General features: G+C 41.0%; 1 long non-coding RNA gene across 25 annotated transcripts in view; it reads right to left on the reverse strand.

Annotated features, from left to right (window-relative positions):
• LOC735584 (uncharacterized) overlaps positions 1 to 23927 on the reverse strand; it is a 236762-nt gene that overhangs the window by 95109 nt on the left and 117726 nt on the right. For 24 of the 25 annotated variants that reach the window (XR_010158664.1, XR_010158675.1, XR_010158663.1 and 21 more), the window contains one exon: positions 16041 to 16097. This is a non-coding gene — a long non-coding RNA (uncharacterized LOC735584). Of the gene's footprint in view, positions 1 to 10497; positions 10519 to 16040; positions 16098 to 23927 lie in introns of all 25 variants that reach the window. The other variant, XR_010158668.1, reaches the window with a different exon arrangement.

The raw sequence follows: 23927 nt of genomic DNA on the forward strand, positions 1-23927 counted from the left end.
TATTAAAAATCATGTTTGAAATTAGGTGAGTGGATCTTGTGTGAATTTAATTTTAATCAGTGCTATGCTTCTATGTCCTTAACTTGGAAACCAACCCACATATCAAGATGCATTTACATTAATAATCAACAATTCTAAAGATATCATGCAAGTCATTATTCACTCATTCACCCAGTGTGGTCCCTACTCTCCCCACAAGGGGTTATGGGGAGAGGATAAAATTTGAGAAAATAAAAAAAATCCATGAAATACAGTCATATAATAATAGTTAACACATATTGAGTGCTTATTATGTGCTGGTAGTATTTTAAGTATTTTTTACATCATTAACGCATTTTATCCCCTTAATAATCCCATGGAGGTAGATACTAATATTATCCCTGTTTTCCAGATAAAGAATCTAAGAAATTAAGTCAGTTGCCTAAGAGGCAGAGCCAGTATCTGAACCTAGGAAGTCTGGGTCCAGAATCCTAATCCCAACTGTATCGTACCCTTAATAGTTAATGCCACAATCATCCATAATGGAGATTAAGACTCACACTGGAGAGAAAAGAAGGGAAAAAACACATGAAGGAAACATTACTGCTTGTGCTTTGCTGTCTGTCCTCATTTCTCCTGCTGCTCAAGTATAGTCCATAGTCTATGCTACAGATAGCCTCTTTTCCACTTTGATACCCTAATGCATTCTGAACACAGTTCTTAGCAAATTCATTCAAACTCCATCTCTTTCTTCCTTCTCTAGAAAACATGTAAGAATGCAATTGAGTGGGTTTCTACTTTTCTGTACTGAATCTAACTCTTATTTATTTCAAAGTTAAAAGGAATTCATTCTCAGGTGTTGGTTCTTAAACCTTTCGTATGAGCCAGTCATTTCTAATACATCTTCCAGGTCTTATCTCCCCCAAACCAGTGAATCCCGTCACAGGGGCGATTGCTGCTAGTCTGGCTAGACAGAGCTCCTAGGGGTGCCTCTTTCTTAGCACCCACTTGTGCTATTCTCCTCATTGGTTTTGAATAGAACCCAAATAAATCTCAGGTATAATGTACACTGTGGCAAGTGTACCAATGCATTTCAGAAAAAATATGAAAAGATATGTGCCAAAAATTTCTTATTCCTCTAATCTATCCATCCTTGTCTTCAGGTTATATAATAAGTCCTACAGATAGCGCCTAGACAGATAGTAAAATCAGTAAAAATCAACACTATTTTTGGTAGCATGGTTACCTTTCCTAGGAATTGGGTCCACGAGGAAGAACCTTACTTTTTAAATGTCGTTTAAGTGCTGGGTAAACACAATAAGCACTGTGTCTCTCATATGTGAGTTAAAATGGCCAGTGCAAATAAATCCTGCAACTGAAGGACAAATAATATTTAGGTCTTCATCTACCAACATATCTTGGCCACATAATTTGATATTTTGCTAATGAAAATGCCCTGTGGCCAAACAAACATAGCATCTTTCAAACATTTTTTAAGAATCTTTAAAAATTAATGTATCATGATGGACAACACATTGTGATGTGGAGAATTAAATTATTAGAATAATTTGGTATTATTTAAAAACACAATGAAATATGCAGAAAATCAGGACAAAATCTGCCCAGATGCAGTGGCTCACGCCTGTAATCCCAGCACTCTGGGAGGCCGGGGTGGGTGGATCACGTGAGATTAGGAGTTTGAGACCAGTCTGGCCAACATGATAAAACCCTGTCTCTACTAAAAATGCAAAAATTAGCCGGGCGTGGTGGCGCATGCCTGTAATCCCAGCTACTCGGGAGGCTGAGGCAGGAGAATCACTTGAACCTGGGAGGCGGAGGTTGCAGTGAGCGGAGATCGTGCCACTGCACTCCAACCCAGGTGACAGCAAGACTCCATGTCAAAAAAAAAAAAAGACAAAATCTGAGGAGTAAGTAGACTGTGACAAGGCTTTACCATAATTTGCTTGTATATACATTCTCCAAATAACTTACTAAAATGAAGACAATGAAAGTTTAATATTCCTTTGGAAAATAGAGTTAAAGTAGAGTGCTATGAAAATAAAATTTCTCATTGAATAATACTGTCTACACGCCAGTGTCAATGTCATTCAAGAAGCAGGAAATATGATTTTACTATTCATCACTGTAAAACTGTAAGTTATTTTTAGGTATATTTAGGTAATTTCTTTCAATAAATAGATTAAACCGTTTATTTCTACCAAGTATTCTTTGTGTTTAAAACCAATACTTTTGACATGGGCTTGGACAGATTCTCTGTAGTTTAAAAAAAAATAAAAGGATGATTCAAGTGTGTACCTATCTAGTCTGTCAGCTTCTAAGAAATATACAGCTTTTGGATAAAAGAGTAGTAATGTCTGCACTTAATTAATATGACACATTTTGCGAGTGGTATTAACATGCTGGGACTTTTTTGGGTGATGATGTGCATTTTCCCTGCCCCATTTACCCTGTTTCATTAGCTGCACCTGGGACCAAGAGGATTCATTTTTAAGATCATCAGAAGAGAGTAGTGTCTGGTTGTGGGAATGAGAATTTTTTTTTTAATTGGGAAGCTGAATGGCTTATAGGGCAGGGGATGGGAATCAAAGGTAGAATTGCAGCCTGAGCTAGTGTCATGCACTAATGTCAATTGCTCATGGTTAATATGAAAACTGTATCAACTCAGGAGAAAATAATGTGGAGAACAGCATTTTGTTTGTTAAAGCAATCTGGCAGAGGCCTCCCTAGAATATAGGAATTAGGGCAGTTGTTCTCTGAGTTGAAGAAAGGTACACTCAGCTGAGAAGGACAGGGAACTTCTCAGGGAGCAACTACTGTTAGAGAAGGAAGCAGTTGCAGTTTTAAAAATTATCCCATAAAACTTTCATTGTCATTGAAGCAAAGAGTGGGCCTCTCTCTTCCTTTCCTATCTGTACACATGGCAGGCTGCCCTCAATCTAGCAGAGTGGAAAAATAGTGTGAACTGGGTATGAGTAGGTTTTGCTTTCCACTACATTTTCCTAAGACAAATACTTTCCAAGTTGGGTATTTAAAAACAAAAAAGATTGAGGTTTAACATTCATTTTTCAAAATTATGAAACGTGTTGAATAAGTACTACTCATTTGTCAGTAAAAGGTTTGCTCTTTAATAGCTCTGTGGCCTTGTGCAATTCTCATCAGCTTGGAGACTCAGCTGCCTCGTCTGTAAATTGAAAATCTTAAGGTAGATGTCCTCTAACCTTCCTCCTTTCTCCAAATTTAAATGGTTAATTATTTTGTGACTTTATCTTCTCCTCCAAATATCCTTTATCTAAGTCTTACACAAATTTCACTTTAAAAGGAGGGTGAAGGGCGCGTGCTAGCTCACACCTGTAAGCCCAGCACTTAAGAGAGGCCAAGGCAGGCGGATGGTTTGAGTCCAGGAGTTTGAGACCAGTCTGCACAACATGGCAAAACCCTGTCTCTACAAAAAATACAAAGAAATTAGTCGGGCATGGTGATGCATATCTGTAACCCCAGCTACTTCGGAGGCTGAGCTGGGAGGATCATCCGAGCCTAGGTGGTTGAGGCTGCAGTGAGCTGAGTCATGATGGTGCCACTGCCCTCCAGCCTGGGTGACAGAGTGAGACTCTGTCTCCAAAAAAAAAAAAAAAAAGGTGGGGGGTGGTGCTGGAAGACAGGAGAATTTGCCAAGACAGATTCAAGTGTTAACTGCTTGCTCTGTCCTGGAGTTTATAGTTTTAAGAATAGGCTTATGAATTTCAATTTACAATGGAAATAAAATTAACTATGTATTAATTTTAATTTGGGGGCAGTATTTAGAACATATCTTAAATTATAAGGAGATTCCTCTCTTTCACAAATGCATAGTAAGCTATTCCAAATCCAATGCCAGCAGCTATTCACTCTCAAAAACAAAGAATCTAAAGCAAAAAAACTAAACAAGAAAATAACTTAACAGTGAAAAGAAAGCTTTTGATTACCCATGCTAATGTTCCCATTCATTAAGGTAGTAAACTGAAAATTGATTATAGGTATGTATTTATTTGCTCCCTCCACCAGAGATGCTGGATTTATTTTTTCCAATTATTATTATTTTTACAGAGCGCATTTTATTTTATTGTGGTAAGAACACTTAATATGAGATCTGCCCTCTCAACAAAATTTTAAGTACACAATACAGTATTGTTAACTACAGGCACAGTGTTGTACAGCAAACTTCTAGAACTTATTCATCTTGTATAACTGAAAATATACACCCATTGAACAGCAACTCCTCATTTCCCTCTCTTCCAAGCCCCTGGCAACCATCATTCTATTCTGTTTCTATGAGTTTGATTATTTTTGATGCCTCACAGAAGTGGAATCATGCAGTATTTGTCCTTCTGAGACTGGCTTATTTCACTTAGCAGAAAGCCTCCAGGCTCATTCACATTGTCGCATGCAGTAGATGTCCTTTTTTTAATGCTGAATAGTGGTCCACTGTATGTGTATACCACATTTTCTTTATCCATTCATCCATCAATGAATGTTTAGGTTGTTTCCGTATCTTGGTTATTGTGAATAATGCTCAATGAATGTGAGAATGTTAACATCTCTTCGAGATCCTGATTTCAATTATTTTATTTTTTTATTATACTTTAAGTTCTAGGGTACATGCGCACAACATGCAGGTTTGTTACATATGTATACATGTGCCATGTTGGTGTGCTGCACCCATTAACTCGTCATTTACATTAGGTATATCTCTTAATGCTATCCCTCCCCCCACCCCACAACAGGCCCCGGTGTGCAATGTTCCCCTTCCTGTGTCCAAGTGTTCTCATTGTTCAGTTCCCACCTATGAGTGAGAACATGCGGTGTTTGGTTTTTCTGTCCTTGCGATAGTTTGCTGAAAATGATGGTTTCCAGCTTCATCCATGTCCCTACAAAGGACATGAACTCATCATTTTTTATGGCTGCTAGTATTCCATGCTGTATATGTGCCACATTTTCTTAATCCAGTCTATCATTGTTGGACATATGGGTTGGTTCCAAGTCTTTGCTATTGTGAGTAGTGCCACAATAAACATACGTGTGCATGTGTTTGGATATATACTCGGAAGTGAGATTGCTGGGTCCCATGTGCAATAGCATCAAAAAGAATAAAATGCTTAGGAATAAACTTAACCAAAGAGATAAAATATTTCTACACTGAGAACTATGTAAGATTAATAAAAGAAATTGAAGAAAACACAAATAAAGGGGAAGAACGCCCATGTTCATGGATTGAAAGACCTACTACTGGTAAAATATCCATACTATCCAAAGCAATCTGCAGACACAATGCAATCCCTACTAAAATCCTAATGGTATTTTCTACAAAATTTTTTTTAAAAATCCTAACATTCATATGGAACAACAAAGGACTCCAAATAGTCAAACACAAACTTTAGAAAGAACAAATTTGGAGGCATCATACATCCTGATTTCTAAATTTATTACGAATTTACAGTAACTTTAACAGTACAGCAATGGCATTAAAACAGATTTATAGACCAGTGGAACAGAATATAGAGCCCAGAAATAAACCCACAGATAAACAGTTAACTGATCTTTGGCAAGGGTACCAAGAATACACATACATCAGGGAAGGATAATCTCTTCCACAAATGATGCTCAGAAAACTGAATATCCACATGCAACATAATCAAATTGGATTTTGTTATGGTTTGGATCTGTATCCCCAAATCTCATGTCAAACTGTATCCTAAATGTTAGAGGTGGTGCCTGGTGGGAGGTGACTCAATCATGGGGGCACATTTCCCTCTTGGTGCTGTTTTCATGATAGTTAATGAGTGAGTTCTGGTGAAATCTGCTCATTTAAAAGTGTGTGGTACCTCCCTCCCCAACTCTCGCTCCATATCTTGGCCATGTAAGATGTGCCTGTTTTCATTCTGACTTCTGCCATGATTGTAAGTTTCCTAAGGCCTTCCCAGAAGCAGAAGCCACTATGCTTCCTGTACAGCCTGCAGAACTGTGAGCCAATTAAACCTCTTTTCTTTATAAATTACCGAGTCTCAGGTATTTCTTTATAGAAATTCAAGAATGGACTAACACAGAAAATTAGTACCAAGAAAAGGGGCATTGCTATGATACCTGAAAATGTGGAAGCAGCTTTGAAACTGGATAACAGGCAGAGGTTGGAACAGTTTGGAGGGCTCAGAAGAAAACAGGAAGATGAGGGAAAAGTTTGGAACTTCCTAGAGACTTGAATTGTTGTGACCAAAATGCTGATAGTGATATGGACAATGAAGTCCAAGCTGAGGAGGTCTCAGGTGAATACGGGAAAGTTACCGAGAATTGGAGTAAAGCTATGCTTTAGCAAACAGCCTGGCTGCAATGTGTCCTTGCTCTATGGATCTGTGGAACTTTGAACTTCAAAGTGATGATTTAGGGTATCTGATGGAAGAAATTTCTAAGCAGTGAAGTATTCAAGACATGGCCTGGCTGCTCACGTGTGTAAGCAAAGAAATGACCTGTAATTTGAACTTTTTTATAAAAGAAAAGCAGAGTTTCCAAAGTTTAGAAAATTTGCATCCTGGCCATGTGGCAGAAGAGAAAAGCCCATTTTCAGGAGAGCAATTCAAGCTAAAAGAAAGACAAGTGCTGATAGCCAAGACAATGGGGAAAAGGCCTCGATAGTATTTCAGAGAACTTCATGGCAGCCCTTCTCATCACAGGCCCAAAGGCCTAGTAAGACTGAAAGGTTTCGTGGATCAGGCCCAGCTGCCCTGCACAGCCATGAGAACTGCTCCCTGCATCCCAGCAGCTCCAGCTCTAGCCATGGCTCAAAGGGGCCCAGGTATAGCTCAGGCCACTGCTCCGGAGGATGTAAGCCATAAGCCTTGGTAGCTTCCATGTAGTGTTAAGCCTGTGGGTACACAGAGTGTAAGAGTGAATGAGGCTCAGGAGCCTCTGCCTAGATTTCAGAGGATATATAGAAAAGCCCGGATGTCCAGGCAGAAGTCTGCTGCAGGGATAGAGCCCTTATGGAGAGCCTCCATTAGGGCAGTGTAGAGGGGAAATGTAAGATTGGAGCCCCTACACAGTGTCCCCAATGGAGCACTGCCTAGTGGAGCAGTGAGAAGAGGGCCACTGTCCTCCAGACCCCAGAATGGTAGATCCACTGGCAGCTTGCACCCCGCACCTGGAAAAGCCATACACATTCAACACCAGCCCTTGAGAGCAGCCACAGGGGCTGAATCCTGCAAAGCCACAGGAGCAGAGCTGCCCAAGGCCTTGTGAGCCTACCCCTTGCATCACTGTGTCCTGAATGTGAGACTTAGAGTCAAAGGAGATTATTCTGGAGCTTTAAGATTTAATGACTGCCCTGCTGGGTTTCAGACTTGCATGGGGCCTGTAGCCCCTTTCTTTTGGCCAATTTCTCCCTTTTGGAATGGAAGTATTTACTCAATGCCTGTACCTCCATTGTATCTTGAAAATAACTAACTTGTTTGTTATTTTCCAGGCTCATGAGCAGAAGGGACTTGCCTTGTCTCAGATGAGCCTTTGGATTTTTGAGGTCATGCTGGAAAAAAGTCAAGACTTTGAGGAACTGTTGGGAAGGCATGATTGGGTTTTGCAAAGTGAGAAGGACATGAGATTTGGGAGGGGCCCGGGGTGGAATGATACAGTTTGGATCTGTGTCTCCATCCAAATCTCATGTTGAAATGTAATCCACAATGTTGGAGGCTGGATCTAGTGGGAGGTGATTGGATCATGGGGGTGGATTTCCCCCTTGGTGCCATTCTCGTAATAGTGACTGAGTTCTTGTGAGGTCTGGTCATTTAACAGCCTGTGGCACTCCTCTGTCCCCACTGCTCTTTCTTCTGCTCCGACCATGTAAGACATGCCTGCTTTCCCTTTGACTTCTGCCACAATTGTAAGTTTCCTGCGGCCTCCCCAGAAGCAGAAGCCACTATGCTTCCTGTACAGCCTCCAGAACTGTGAGCCACAACTATGTTAGATGAGGTTGTATTAGTCTGTTCTTGCACTGCTGTGAAGAAATACCTGAGACGGGGTAATTTATAACAAGCTGCTTCTTGTTATAATACAGGTCTTCTTGTAAGACCTTATCTTACACCATACAGAAAACCAACTCAAAATGGATTAATGATTTTTTTTTTTTTGGGAGATATAGTCTCCCTGTCACCCAGTCTAGAGTGCAGTGGCGTGATCTCGGCTCACTGCAAGCTCCACCTCCCAGATTCAAGCAATTCTCGTGCCTCAGCCTCCTGAGTAGCTAGGATCACAGGCAGCCGCCACTGTGTCCGGCTATTTTATTTTATTTTATTTTATTGTATTTTTAGTAGAGATAGAGTTTCACCATATTGGCTAGGCTGGTCTCGAACTCCTAAACTCAAGTGATCCACCCACCTTGGCCTGCCAAAGTGCTGGGATTACAGGCAGGGGCCACTGTGCCTGGCTGGATTAATGATTTAAACGTAAGACCTGAATCTATAAAACTCCTAGGAGAAAACATAGGGGAAAGCTTCCTGACACTGGTCTAGGCAATGATTTCATGAATATGACACCGAAGCACAGGCAATGAAAGCAAAAATACACAAGGGGGATGACATCAAGCTGAAAAGCTCTGTACAGCAAAGGAAAAAAAATCAACAAAGTGAAAGGCAACCTACGGAATGGGAGAAAATATTAGCAAACCACATATCTGGTAAAGAGTTAATATCTAAAATATATAATGAACTCCTACAACTCAACAGCAAACAAACAAGCCAAACAACAACAACAACAACAACAGAACTTGATTTAAAAATGGGCAAAGACATTTTTAAATGAATAGACTTTTTTTTTTTTTTTTTGAGACAAGGTCTCACCCAGGCTGGAGTGTAGTGGTGCAATCTCAGCTTATTGCAACCTCCGCCTCCCAGGTTCAAGCATTCTCGTGCCCCAGCCTCCCGAGTAGCCGGGATCACAGGTTTGCACCACCATGCCCAGCTAATTTTTGTATTTTTAGTAGAGATGGGGTTTTGCTATGTTGCCCAGGCTAGTCTTGAACTCCTGGCCTCAAGTGATACACCCACCTCGGCCTCCCAAAGTGTTGGGATTACAGGCATGAGCCACCGCACCCAGGCTTGAATAGACTTTGTTGTTGTTGTTGTTTTTTGAGACGAAGTTTCGCTCTTGTCACCCAGGCAGGAGTGCAATGGTGCATCTGCTCACTGCAACCTCCACCTCCTGGGTTCAAGTGATTCTCCTGCCTCAGCCTCCCAAGTAGCTGGGATTACAAGCGTGCCCCACCACACCTGGCTAATTTTTGTATTTTAGTAGAGATGTTGTTTCACCACGTTGGCCAGGCTGGTCTTGAACTCCTGACCTCAAGTGATCCACCCGCCTTGGCCTCCCAAAGTGCCGGGATTATAGGCGTGAGCCACCACGCCCGGCAGAATAGACATTTTTTAAAAAGCATACAAATGGCCATCGGGTATATGAAAAGGTGCTCGACATCACTAATCTTAAGAGAAATGCAAATCAAAATCTTAACATGTCACCCCACACCTTTTAGGATACCTATTAGAAAAACAAAAACAAAAGATAAATAGTGGTGGGATATGGAGAAATTGGAACCCTTTTACACTATTGGTGAGAATGTAAAATGCAGCTGTTACAGAAAACAGCATGGAGGTTCTTCCAGAAATAAAAAATTGCTACCATATGATCCAGCAATTCCACTTCAATATATATTTTTTCCCAATCATTGGTGTTGGCATACCTGAAATACTGATGTGGGCGTATTATGTTGATTATACACATTTCAAATGGGAATACTACTTTTTTTTTTTTTTTTTGAGACACTCTGCCGCCCAGGCTGGAGTGCAGTGGTGCAGTCTCAGCTCACTGCAACCTCTGCCTCCCAGGTTCATGCGATTCTCCTGCCTCAGTCTCCTGAGCTGGGATTACAGGCGCAGGCCACTATACCTGGCTAATTTTTGTATTTTTAGTAAAGACAGGGTGTCACCATGTTGGCCAGGCTGATCTTGAACTCCTGACCTCAGGTGATCCACCCGCCTCAGCCTCCCAAAGTGGTGGGATTACAGTTGGAGCCACCACAAATGGCCCTACTTTGGTTTTTTTAAAATTACACTATTCTATCGCTGAGGACTAAACAATGCGCTGTAAATTGCAAGTGTTTTCTTAAAACCTTTTAGCATCAAAAATATTAATGTTTCAAACTTAGAAAAACCTGAGTTATTTTTAATACTACTATAACCTAGTTGTATTTTCCGGGTAATGCCATCCCTGCTAATCAACCACGTAAAACCAAAAGCTTTTTAAAGCTGTAAATATTGCTGACATATTATTTGCAGCCAATTAGCACAATATTCTAATGAGATTATCATCATTGATTCCCAACAGGGGTAGGTAATGGTGTTCATTCATACACTAATATAATTTTGTCTTTCTTACAGCATGCACATTCTATAAAACTGGAATGATAGTACCTGTAGTACTTACCCTTATGTTTTTCAGCCAACGCTTGGCATATGGAAAATAATCGCAAAATGTTATTAACATGATTGTTTTCTTTGCCACGTTAAGTTACACCACAAAAACATAAAATAGATCAACATTCCTTAACTATAAGAAACACAACTAAAAGAATTTACTGAGTGTGCTGTCTTTTCTTTGCATGTGGCAACAATAGTAGCTACTCTGCATCTATTGGTACTTATTTCACAGCAACACAGGAACACTTTGACTTTGACATTGTTAAGCACTGAAGTTGAAAACTAGCAACCATACACACTTACTATTTAACATCTTGTGTTTTTTCCTTTATTCATAGGTTTAAAAGAAGTGCTTAGCTACCTGATGGTGACCTCTTACACTTTTCATGATCAACCTGGTTGTCTTGAAAAAAGAAATAATAGTTTCTATTTTCGCTTCCATTTCCCTCTCAGAAAATGAATAAAGAAAAATGGCCAGAAAAAAATGGGAAAAACATAAAATATTTTTTTAAATACATGTTTTTCTTCTTGTTTGGGGTTACTCAACTCAAAAACAGTATTTTATGTCCCCAAATACTGTTTAAATTTCTACCATAATTTATCCCCTTGAATCATCAATAGTCTTTTTCTCAAGCCTACCATTCTCTGAAGCCACTACAATCTTGTCCTGTGACACTTAGCTTTAGCTTTTGAAATGGAACAGAGAAGAGACAAAAGCTTATGAACTGAAGCCACAGCAGGGGCAAGGATTTAGCCTCCTTTTCTGTACATTCTCAAAGCTGTTGGCTGTAGGGACTAAAATACACATTCTGGGGCTTTTCTACTGGATTCCAGTCATGTACCACGTACTAGGAGTAAATAAGGACAACAGGAAATCAGGAAACAGGCTGGAATTCACTCTTAGAATTTCTTCCAAATGACAACCACCAAAATCTAGTTAAAGACTCGTTTTATGATTTCTTCTTTTTTTAAATTGGGGATTCCAATGAAGTGGCTTTGAAGTATTTATCTGAAATCTCTTTAATACCACTTCCCAAGCACCGGACTCTGCCTATGCTGAGATAATACTTTGACTTGATCAACCAAGAACGAAATGGGGGGAAAAATACCCATTGCTAACCCAAGTTTTAGTGTAGCTTATAAAATTACTTGGAAGAAATAATCAGAGAGGCAAGAGAACAAGTAGTAGAGTGTTTCAAAAGGCAAAAGGAAAGAGAATGAACTCAGTTCAATGGCAAATGCACGATCAACGTTGGAGCAGTTTCAGGACACTGGTGATGTTGAGCTACATAGCACATTGCTACCTTGGGAAAGGCAGAAAGAGTACATCTTTGTGGCTCTTATACGGCAGCTGCTTATTTAGTTTTTCCGAGACAGGATTTTTAATTAGCTGTCTATGGTTATTCTCTTTTTTGTTTTTCCTCAATTTATAGAGGGCTCTAGATCACCTACTAGTCTAACCCCTCGGTCATTTTCCTAGGACTGGCTTTCAGCTGCTTCGAAATGATGTGACTGCCAGGAAAGTACTACTGCATCGCCTCGGGCCTTTCTAGACCCTTTTCTAGGAAGAGATGATGCACTAATTGTTTCCTATCCCAAATGCTATAAATGCACAAGACTATAGAATACTGGACTGGTTGGCCAGGTGTGGTGGTTCACGCCTGTAATCTCAGCACTTTGGAAGCTGAGGTGGGCGGATCACGAGGTCAGGAGTTCGAGACCAGCCTGGCCAAGATGGTGAAACCCCGTCTCTACTAAAAATACAAAAAATTAACTGGGTGTGGTGGCGGGCACCTGTAATGCCAGCTACTCGGGAGGCTGAGGCAGGAGAATTGCTTGAACCCGGGAAGTGAAGATTGCAGTGAGCCAAGATTGCACCATTGCACTCCAGCCCAGGTGACAGTGCGAGACTCCATTTCAAAAAAAAAAAAAAAAAATACTGGACTGGTTTAATTATCCTTCAAAGTAAATGGTGAGTCAAAGAAGAATGAATGTATTTGAGGAACAGATGTCCAAAGCAGGATTCATGTCCTCTAATGTAAGGCTAAGAAGAAAACATCAGAAAATTTTTATTATTGTGTGGGTTCTATTTATCTAATGAAAAAAAACACATTATGGATCATTAAAAATAATCTTAGAAAATTAAAAAAGAAATCAAAATGAAATCCTAGAGAGTGACTTTTTCAAATAATTTTGACAGATACACTGCGGCATCCACCAGCCTTCAAGTCTGCTTTATTATCTTCTCACAATCCTTTCAAACTCTGGATACCACAAAACAAAGTAATCCAAATTGTGCTATGTGCTTTAAAAATAACTGTAAATAATTAAAAGTAATTGTAAAATATAGGAAAATGTTAATCTATAATACTAATATTCGGCTAAATTTTTGGTGAATCTGCTATATTTAAGGATACAGAAAGGCTTCGTTAATCATAATTGAAATCAGGACATAGTCAAAGAATCAAATGAGCAACTTCAGCTTGGCTTCAATAACAAAACATTTAGAAACTTCTACAACTACCAACTACTCCAATGAGATCTTTTCAAAGCAGGAAATTGGGATACAATATCTTGTTTATTGCCTGTTAGCTCTAGAAACAGCCCTCAAAGATAGGTCAATATTGGTTTAGTTTTGTTTAAAAGAACAATTTTGCAATTATAATCTTTAAAATTTGTCATATTTATGGAGAAATCTTAGATGTATGTACATAATTGCAATTGCTTTATAAACTTGCATCTGAAATCAGTGAGAATTTTGCTAAGACAAGGATGATACAGAATCACTGTGATAATCTAACTAGAGTTTCAAAGTAAAGAAGCAATAGATTTCAGATTTTGTCTTTTTCCAGCACTAGCTTTATAGCTGGCACCAACCATACCTCTCACATAAGAAACCAAGCTGCAAACCTACACCAGTTAAAAATTAAGTTCTGCTACCATTTGATACAGCCATCCCACTACTGGGTATATATCACCCCAAAATCAAATCATTATATAAAAAGATACCTGCACTCGTATGTTTATCACAGCACTATTCACTAGAGCAAAGTTATGGAATCCACCTAAGTGTCCATCGACTGATGACTGGATGAAGAAAATGTGGTGATATATACAATGGACTACTACTCAGCCATAAAAAATGAAATAATGTCTTCTACTGCAACATAGATGGAACTAGAGGTCATTATTTTAAGCGAAAAAATTCAGAAGTGAGTAGTCAAATACTACATGTTCTCAATGATAAGTGGAGCTAAATATGTGTGCACATGGACATACAGTGTGGAATAACAATCACTGGAGACTTGGAAGGGTGAGACAGTGGGAGGCGGGTAAGGCATGAGAAATTATTTAATGGGTACAATGTACACTATTCAGGTGATGGTTACACTAAAAGCTCAGGCTTCACTACTACACAATATATCCATGTAACAAAATTGCACTTGTACCTTTCAAATTTATACAAATAAAAAAATTCAGTTCTCATTTATCTTGGAAGAGTGAATTATCATTTCCAAAAGTTTTAAATGGATCCAAACCTTTATTTAACTGTCATTTTTCAGTCTCATTAAAAAATACATGAAGGTGAGGACTCAGGTTTTACCATGAAATCCTTTTCCCCTACTAGATTGCAGCTCCTTAAACTGGGTTATAATGTATGACTACATTTCAATTAATTAGATGTTGAGCTAAATGCTAAAAATGCTTGAAGAGATTAGGTAGATGACTTCAACACATTCCAATATACAAGCTCACTTGCACACTATGAAAGTTTAAGGTACTAAAAAATGACAAGGTAATTCAGCACAGAAAAACAATGCAACACTACACTTGGGCCAGCAGATGTCTCTCTACAACCCATGGCACCAACCAAGAGATAACCAGGTATCTAACAGCACAGAAGGATTGATCTTATTCGAAATGGTAAACAAAAGCATTCTTAGGTATTGATCAGGAGGAGAAGAATGTTCAAGTTCAGACAGAAAGTTGAGAAGGGAACAGTAGGTGAGAAAATAGAAACAGAAGCTTATTACAAAAGGAAGGAGAGAGCTCGGCCCATAAAGAATAAAGTTAAGGCAGGTTTGAGGCATCTTTAGGGGTAAAAAAATGCTGTAGAAGTTACTGAAGAATACGGGGAGAAGGGCAAGAAACCATGCGTCCCTACCATAGCACTGAAATACTGCAAGCTTGTCAAAGGACAACCGACTGACTAGCAGGTTAAGAAATCCACTTTGCTGGTTATGATGAACAATAAAAAGAGAGAAAAAGGGAAAAGAAAAAGTGATAGAATTAAAAAACTCTATCCCAGCTTGCATAAAGTAAGCTTCAGGAAACCACATACCCACATGTACAAATATGTGTGCTGGGCCCTAAGGTAACAGGTATTTCCTCCTGGGGGTTCTAATAAAAAGGTCTGAAAGCCATGGAGATATTCAGTGCACCCCCAGTGCCCCACCTCTCCCTCAAGCTAATAATGCCAGCTGCAAGACCTCCAAAACAGAAACATAACTGTCAAAGGTAATATCCCAAAATCCCCGAAGGAAGACATGGTAAAACATACAACATCATATTTAAAATAAACTATGTAAATTATGAAGCAGAAGTCAGGGCCGAGGAAAATGCAACATAAACTCCATGAGAGAAAAGTCTAACTACCAGATGCAACTCTCAGCCCCATCTCTGGCATCTTTTCCCACCCTGAATAAAGGGATGCTGAGGGGCTGAAGGGGAGCTGGCAGGAGAGACAGCAAGGCTGGGGACGAGGCGGATAGCAGGACATACAGCATCTATCTGGGCAGGAATTGGTGAAGATCCAGAGAGATGGGAGTGGAGTGAGGAGAAAGATAACCCATTCAATGTCAAATCCCATCACCAAGCAGAGGACTGGACACGTAATATGCCCCTTACTAACGTTTGCTGAAGGTGTCAGTAGGTCTCAGCAATGCCAACAATTTTATTACAATTACAGGAAGTTAGTGCCTAAGCAGGCATGATAGTTTGGAGCTTCTTATTCCAAGGTTATCACCTGCCATCATCAGAAAATGGGAGTGCTGCTGCTTTTAACTCTATCCTCACCATCTTTAGTAACTGTCAGCCATTTCAGTAGCCACCTGGAAGCTACGCTATGCTCCCCTGGAACTACGTCTTCAAGAATTTCAAAGAAGTTTGTTTGGTTTCAAACTGGAAACCAATCTGACACTTAGAAGGTCAAAGACAAAAATGAATGGGTGCTCAAGGACTTAGGGTGCTCAAAGATTAAGATGTTTCAAAGAGGTTTTAAGTTACGTTTCTCAGAGCCAGGACAACAGACTATACAGAGGCCATGTCAGAACTTACCAATGATGTTCACACTTGCTTTAGGAGGAGAGTTTGCTTTTGTTGGGTATTTTTGGTTTGTATAATTGGTTTATTTGGGGCTTACGTATATTTAAAAGAACTTAATAACAGCAAACACCTACATACTATTTACTATGTGCTATGTACTATTCTAGGCCTTTACAAATATTAACTTATTTAATAAATGTATATAGAACTACTAATCTCAGTTACCTGTTCAGTGGTTTATTCTGTTTCACTAAAAGTATCTCCGTTTCTTCCATTTTCCTCCTGCAAAATAGGAGGAGAATATCGTTAGTGAGTAGGTACAAATGCACACAAAATGTTTTACATTATTATTTGCTATTTTCCAAACTCAGAGTGCCAAAAGGGCTTCATTGAACGTTAGCCAATTATTTCACCTGCCTAATTTTACTGAGTTCCTAAATAGAATCTTAAGAAGACATAATTACTACATACACAGATAATAAGAGATTTGAAAAACAACTTGTGGCTTCAAAAGAAATTAAGGTGACACAATAAAAAGTTAGATGCACAGGGAAACAGAGTAAGATTCTCCTGGACTTTGAATCCTTCTACATTTGATACGACTTTTCAAACCACACTCCCTCTACAGTTCTTTTTCAGGTGGGCAGTATGTTTCCTCACTAGGGGAAATAATTGCTCTTCTAAAGATAGAAACAATTGGTGGATTTGATTTTAAAGATTTACTGAAAAATTTTAAAAAATGATAATGGAAAGTATTTGTTAAAAAAAAGAGGTTATTTCCCAGAAAAGTTAATTGTTCATCATCTCTGGCAGGTGACATTTACCTTTGGGAACTCATGAGTGTCTAGGTTCTGTCCCTGAAATCTCTGGCTCCAAAAGTCTCTCTCACTAAGGTGCCAGAGATGATCATGTTGATTAATACTGATTCATGCTAACAAAGCTCACAAGAGACTGATAAAGCCAAAATGGCAAAGTATTGACTTATAGTGAAAAATGTAATTGTCAGATATCCTGGACACTTGCTCCATCCAGTTTGGAAGCCAGTAAATCCAAGGCATAGGCACCTCACAGGCAGGCAAAGATTAGGCCAAATTCATGGCAGATTGCTCAGTGAGCATATCGGAGCAGTCACCACCTAGATGCCAATGGCCTCCAAAACGATCTCTCTAGCCAAGCATTATCCTACCTTCTCCACCACCATCCTAGTCCAAGATGCCATTGTTCTTTCTCCTGGACAAATACAAAACACTTCTTGCTGTTTTCCCAGCCTCCACACTTTCTCCCTTCCAATTCATTATGCACAATGTGTCCAGAGTAAACCCTTTGTTTGTTTGTTTGTTTTGGAGACAGGGTCTCACTCTGTCAGTCAGGCTGGAGTACAGTACTACAATCATAGCTCACTATAGCCTCAAACTCCAGGGCTCAAGCGATCTTCCCACCTCAGCCTCCCAAGTTGCTGAGATAATGTACAGGTGTGGACTACCATGCCCACTCATTTTTTATTTTTTGTAGAGACAAGGTCTTGCTATGTTGCCCAGGCTGGCCTGGAACTCCTGGCCTCAAGTGATCCTCCTGCCTCAGCCTCCCGAGATGCTAGGCTACAGGTATGAGCCACCATGCCTGGCACAGAAGAAACCCTTTAAAATAGAAAAGAGACTGTGGCTCAGCCCTACCTATACCCCCCCTTTAGTGCTCTGCATTGGTCTATGATAAACACAGGGGATGACTCTTGGCCCTGCTGGGGCCCTGCCCCCTCCATGCACCACTCTCCCTTGTCATCCTCTCACTTCAGCCACGCTGGTCTCCTTTCACTCCTATGAATAAACAAGATCCCTCAACACCTCAGAGATTTTGTACATCTTATTTTCTCTCCTTGAAAATTAATGCACATATTCTGCCCTCCCTCCCCCGATATACATGCCTACCCAGGAACCTGTACATCCTCACTTACATAGGGACACATTCCCCTATGCTAAGCTCCCAGGACACCTTGACCTTCTCCACCAGAGCACTTAAACAGTTTGTAACTACACGTAACTACGCATTATGCAGTTATTTAATTTAGATCTCTCTCTCTCTCACTAGACTATAAGAAGCTCCATGAGGGTGGACACTGAGCTCATTTTATTAGCGTGTTCCCCGGTAGTGACTACTCAACAGATATGTTCTTGAATGAATGGTGGCTTCGGGCTTTCAGAATCTGTTGCATCCATTGCCAAAAACAGGGATAATTCTGCCAGACAGACACGGGGCTCTGCTGAAGGGGCTCCATCCCCCACATTGTGCACCCCCACCCCTGGGTCACCAGTAATTAGATGGGCATTGTCTACATACACTTATGTAAATTTTTGTTTCCTACACTTTCATGGCCAAAATAAATCTTCAGATATTAAAAAGAAATAGCACAAAGTTCAAGACATATTTGGGTAGCAACGCAGCAGAGAAGACTCACGGCAGTGGGTTACTAAGAAACACTAGAAACAAAAAGGAAAACAAATTTCAGCCAAAGGAAGTCCTTGATGAAACAACCCTGGCGAGTGGATACACATACACACACAGACCAAAGCAGTGGCTCTCAGATGAGGGTGCATGAGATCCTGGGTTTGCTGCGGGATGCCACCACAACCAGGGGGTCAACAGCAAGGCAATGTGAAGATCCTAGAAGAAGGCCCCACTCCCTGCCCCTCCTCTGATCGCCAGGGCCTGCCGTGCATGCTTGGCACACAGTAGACCCGGTGTGCACTGAGTGTGGTGCTCTCCCATTTACCTAACAAACCAACAATTAATGGGCATTTCCTAACTCACTGCGTAGAGTGTTTTAAATGGCTCACAGCTGTGGTTAATTTTTACAAGATGTTCTAACATTTCAGTCTTCTTATGTGATAGGGATGAGAACAAAACTGGTGGGAAGAAACCCCATAATACATTTGGCTCTAAATTCATATCTAGTTATGGGGTTAGAGAGGGTTAATTTCATTCATCCTTTCAAAATAGTGTGCACTGCAAATAGTGTGCACCTCGTTCTAGGTGGTGTGGATAGGCACTGAACAAGACAAAAGGCCTTTTCAAGGAGATAACATTCTGGAAGGAGACTGACCATAAATACTAAAGTAAAAGATAAAACCCATCAGATGACAATACATGGTATGAAGAAAAGTAAAGCAAGAGAGGGTGACAGAGAATGTGTGTGTGTTGGGGGTGGGAAGTGGGAGTCAACATTTAAATAGGGTGTTCAAGGAAAGCCTCCCTGAGAAATTGCCATATGAGCAAAGATCCGAAGAATGTGGAGAACCATGCAGACATCTCCGGAAGGACAGTTCCAGACAGAGGGACCAGCAAGTGCAAAGGGCCTGAGGCTGAAGCATGGCCTGTCTTGGGGCACATGAGGGAACAGTAATAGGAGGTGAGATCATAGAGGTGAGTGAGGGGTTTCATAGTCCAGCACTAAAGACTGTTGGCTTTGATTCTGAGAGCCATGGAATGCAACTGAAGTGATGCATGCCGCACCCTGCCCTGTGGAATGCTGGAGAGGGGCAGGGACATGATCTGGCTGTGTTGAGAATAAACTGAAAAGAAGGCAAGGAGGCAGCCAGGCCAGTGACCGGGCTACTGGGACAATGCAGATATGAGAGGACAAGGGCTTGGACTAGGTGCAGCAGCACAGGTGCTTCCACAGAGTTGTTGGGGTCTTCACAGAGCTTGAAGCGAAGGCCCTGGAGCTAACTCTCACTTCCCTAAGGGCTGATCTTAGTGATCTTAATGCTCTTCTCACTAACCATGTTTTTTGTTTTAATTAGTACTTTTACAAAAGAAAATTTAGTGGGTTTTAATCTGCTACAGAAGTAATAGATGATCAGGCTGGGTGTGTTGGCTCACGCCTGTAATCCCAGGACTTTGGGAGGCTGAGGCAGGTGGATCACCTGAGGTCAGGAGCTGGAGACCAGCCTGGCCAACATGGTGAAACCCTGTTTCAACTAAAAATGCAAAAATTAGCCGGACGTGGTGGTGTGCCTCTGTAATCCCAGCTGCTCAGGAGGCTGAGGTGGAAGAATTGCTTGAACCCCGGAGGCAGAGGCTGCAATGAGCTGAGATTGTGCCACTGCACTCCAGCCTGGGCAACAGAGCGAGACTCCATCAAAAAAAACAAAAAACAAACAAAAAAAATAGATGATCATTATAGAGTGCAAAAGGTCAAGCAAACCAAACCTGTGCATCACATTATAAAAGAACTTAACATACAAGTGCTTCTTATACTGTCATCACCATATATTAGCATTTTAAATCTGTGAAAATAAAAAACTTCTTCCCTAGGTGAGGAGAAAGATCATTCTATACACATGACCATGGTAGTTAATGACTCTATGTAACAAAAGGTTTTCCATTGAAGATCTATTGATATACAGCAGGACAAACACCAAACAGAAGTACTGTATTCTTAAAACCAAGCTTAGGTCAGTATGGTCTAACCCTGAAATCTTTCAGCTGTGCCAGTTTGAGATTAATGAAGAAATGTTTGGCCCATCACTCACAAAACCACACTTTTCTGCACAAAGACTTTCTCTCAGAGACACCCATGATGATAACATAATGTAAAGTAAAATTTAGATATGGTGAAATTCTTTAAAAATGAAATAAAGTACCCTTTTTAGTCTCTGCATTGTTGATTAACACGGGGGTTAAAAAAAAAGGTAGGGGAAGCTCAGTGCGCAGAAATGTTGTCATGGAAACCATCCTACTCCAGGGCAGGGGAGCAGCTCTTCATGCTGTCATCAAGCCACCAAGAATCTCATCTGTTTGGGAGACAGAGCCACGTCCTCCCCTAATCAGAACATTGCTGTTTAGTCAAACATGATGACTTGGCCTGGTCTGTAGCTGCAAACAAAATTAAACTGTGATTCTCAACATTTGACTCTTATGGCTGATATGGCATATTTGTTTAGCTTCTCTCGAACAGAGCCACCAACAGATCAGTCACTCATGGTGACTCGGGGAGCATCAGTTGTCCACCAGAGCAGAGCTTTTCAAACTCCGAGATGCACATGAGCTGCTTGCAAGTCCTGTTAAAAAGCAGATTCTTATATAGATAACTCTTATGACAATATCGCCTGTGCTATAATGTACATCTCTCAACTCTTCTGAGCTATTTTAATTCATCCTAATTCATTTTTATTAACATTTTTCAGACATGTGTTTCTTTCTTAGTTTGCTTCTGAAGTATAAAGATAATAGTGATGAGGTTTAAAAAAAAAAATACTGCTTCTCTATGACAAGGACCCCCAGCAAAGGATCACCTGAGCCTGGGAGATGGAGGCTGCAGTGAGCCCTGATTGTGCCACTGCACTCCAGCCTGGGCAACAGAGTGAGACTCTGTCTCAAAAACAAAACAAACAAAACAAAACAAAACAAAACAAAACAAACAAAAGGATCCCCAGCATATCTGTGAGCGTGACCTCCTTTTTTTGTTTCTCTGAAATCCTAAGATGACCAAAAGAAGAAGTGTAGTGAAAAAAGGCTGAATGTAAGTCAGTAAGCAAAAGAGAGGCTGGTCTAACAACCATGATTGTTCTTATACCTTGGGAATCCTGTAAAAGCACAGAGGGAGGGACCTGGCAGAAAGGAAGCCAACAGACAAGAGGCTATAGTGGCAACAACTGCTTGGAGATCTATAAGATAAATCAGGGAGATCACAATCAATTGTTTATAGACTCTGAAAGGACCAACAAGAATTACCATTGAGTTATGTAAAGAAAAAAAAACTATTAGCCAACATCTATTAAGGAGGAAAAACAAAGGTATACACAGCTTGGGGCAAGATTTGAAGAAGCATAACCCCACCTACATACAAAGGCATGTGGCAGAGAGCAGGCCTACTCATTCTGTGTGGCTCCTGTGGCTGGAACCCAAAGGTAAAATAGAAAAGGAGAGGCTAGGCACAGTGGCTGACACCTGTAATCCCAGCACTTCGGAAAGCCGAGGCGGGCGGATGACCTGAGGTCAGGAGTTTGAGACCAGCCTGGCCAACATGGCAAAACCCCGTCTCGACTAAAAATACAAACATTAGCTGGGCGTGGTGGCAGGCGCCTGTAGTCCAAGCTACTCGGGAGGCTGAGGCAGGAGAATCACTTGAACGTGGGGGGCAGAGGTTGCAGTGAGTCGAGATTGTGCCACCGCACTCCAGCCTGGTAACAGAGAGAGACTCCATCTCAAATAATAATAATAAAAGGAAACAGAGATGGACTTGGGCACAATATAAGAAAATACCTTCCTTTGTTGTTGTTGTTGTTTTTCTTTTTGAGATGGAGTCTTGCCCTGTCGCCTGGACTGGAGTGCAGTGTCGCGATCTCAGCTCACTGCAACCTCCACCTCCTGGGTTCAAGTGATTTTCCTGCCTCAGCCTCCCAAGTAGCTGGTATTACAGGGGCATGCCACCAAGCCTGGCTAATTTTTGTATTTTTAGTGGAGATGGGTTTCACCACGTTGACCAGGCTGGTTTCGAACTGCTGACCTGAGGTGATCCGCCCGCCCTGGCCTCCCCAAGTGCTGGGATTACAGGCGTGAGCTACTGTGCCCCACGTCATCTGACAGGTTTTAAAGTGGCAGTAAGAAGTGGCCTGTGTTGCATGATACACACATACTTTCTAACAAAATACACTTCTCGGGACACAGAACTTTTCTTTTTGCAAAGTAAGGAGCTCCCATCATTCCTGAGATAGTCTCCACCTGCCACCCTGTTCCTCTCCAGTACTGTACACTGTAAACATGCCAAGCTGGATGCCACTCCCCAGACAGCTTCACGACTGCAAGCATCACATGGGCTGTGCCTACAACGCTTTTCATTTCTGGGCCATCCCTGCAAACTTGAAAACCCAACCTCCTCTGTGAATCTTGTGCTCTCTCTCCTCCAAGCAGAGTGGCTAGCCTGCTTCTCGCCTGCTCAGCGTACTTCTCCCCAGCACCATCTCCCTCTGCTGTAAATATCTAGACTGTCAGGTCTCTGAGGGCAGGACCACATGCTATTTCCCTGTGTATCCTCAGTGCTGACCATAGTGACCTGGATACAGCACGCACTGGATGATGGGAGGAAGGGAGAAGAGGGGAGGTGGGTAAAGAGAGAGATGACGATGCCTAAATTATCATCTGCTATGCATACTATAGAAGGAACTCTGATACTGAGAGGAATGTTGATTTGAATGAACTTATTCTACACAGACATGAATTACTGTGGCCGTCATTAAGGTTATTTTATGTATGTTTACAATCCATTTATTGTTATTTAGCTGTTTAGAAACAGTCCCAATATTTTGCTTTTACTCATATATATGTCAGTATTTAGCAGTGTAAATAAAGTCTAAGTTTTTATACTAAAAACCGTCTTTCAAAGTTACTGAGACGCCTGCAGAAAATGTGTCCACAGCATTTCACTGCAGTTTGGAATAACTCTGTATCATTAAAACAAGCACGGGGCCTCTACTGGCAAAACTACCCAGCAACACTTTATAAGCCTTTATGTTAGAACGCTGAATATCAGAAAGTGAAGTGAGTCTCCAAACTTTCCCTAATTCAGACAAGACTTTACCTTAATTACTAATTAGTACCAATAAGGGAAGATTGATTGATTGATTGATTTTAGACGGAGTTTCACTCTTGTTGCCCAGACTGGAGTGTAGTGGTGTAATCTCGGCTCACTGCAACCTCCAACTCCTGGGTTCAAGTGATTCTCCACCACGCCCGGCTAATTTTGTGTTTTTAGTAGAGATGGGGTTTCTCCATGTTGCTCAGGCTGGTCTTGAACTCCCAACCTCAGGTGATCCACCCGCCTTGGCCTCCCAAAGTGCTGGGATTACAGGCGTGAGCCACCGAGATGGCTGGGAAGTTTTATTTTACCATTTGTTCATTTTCTCACACTCTAACACCCAAGGCAACAACCTACTTCAAGACATGACATGTTTGGGCTCTGTGGTCACTTCCATCAAGGGCCATTTGACTAGGGCTTCTCAGGGGCGTGACATGTAGGCGAATACATCTGGGAACTACAGAGCCATTGCTAACAACGCTCATTACTATTCAGAATGATCACCATCAGGCACATCAGCACCTTTCCCTCCGACAATG

Source organism: Pan troglodytes, chromosome 6 (genome assembly GCF_028858775.2).
Source record: "Pan troglodytes isolate AG18354 chromosome 6, NHGRI_mPanTro3-v2.0_pri, whole genome shotgun sequence".
Taxonomy (NCBI): Eukaryota; Metazoa; Chordata; class Mammalia; order Primates; family Hominidae; genus Pan; species Pan troglodytes.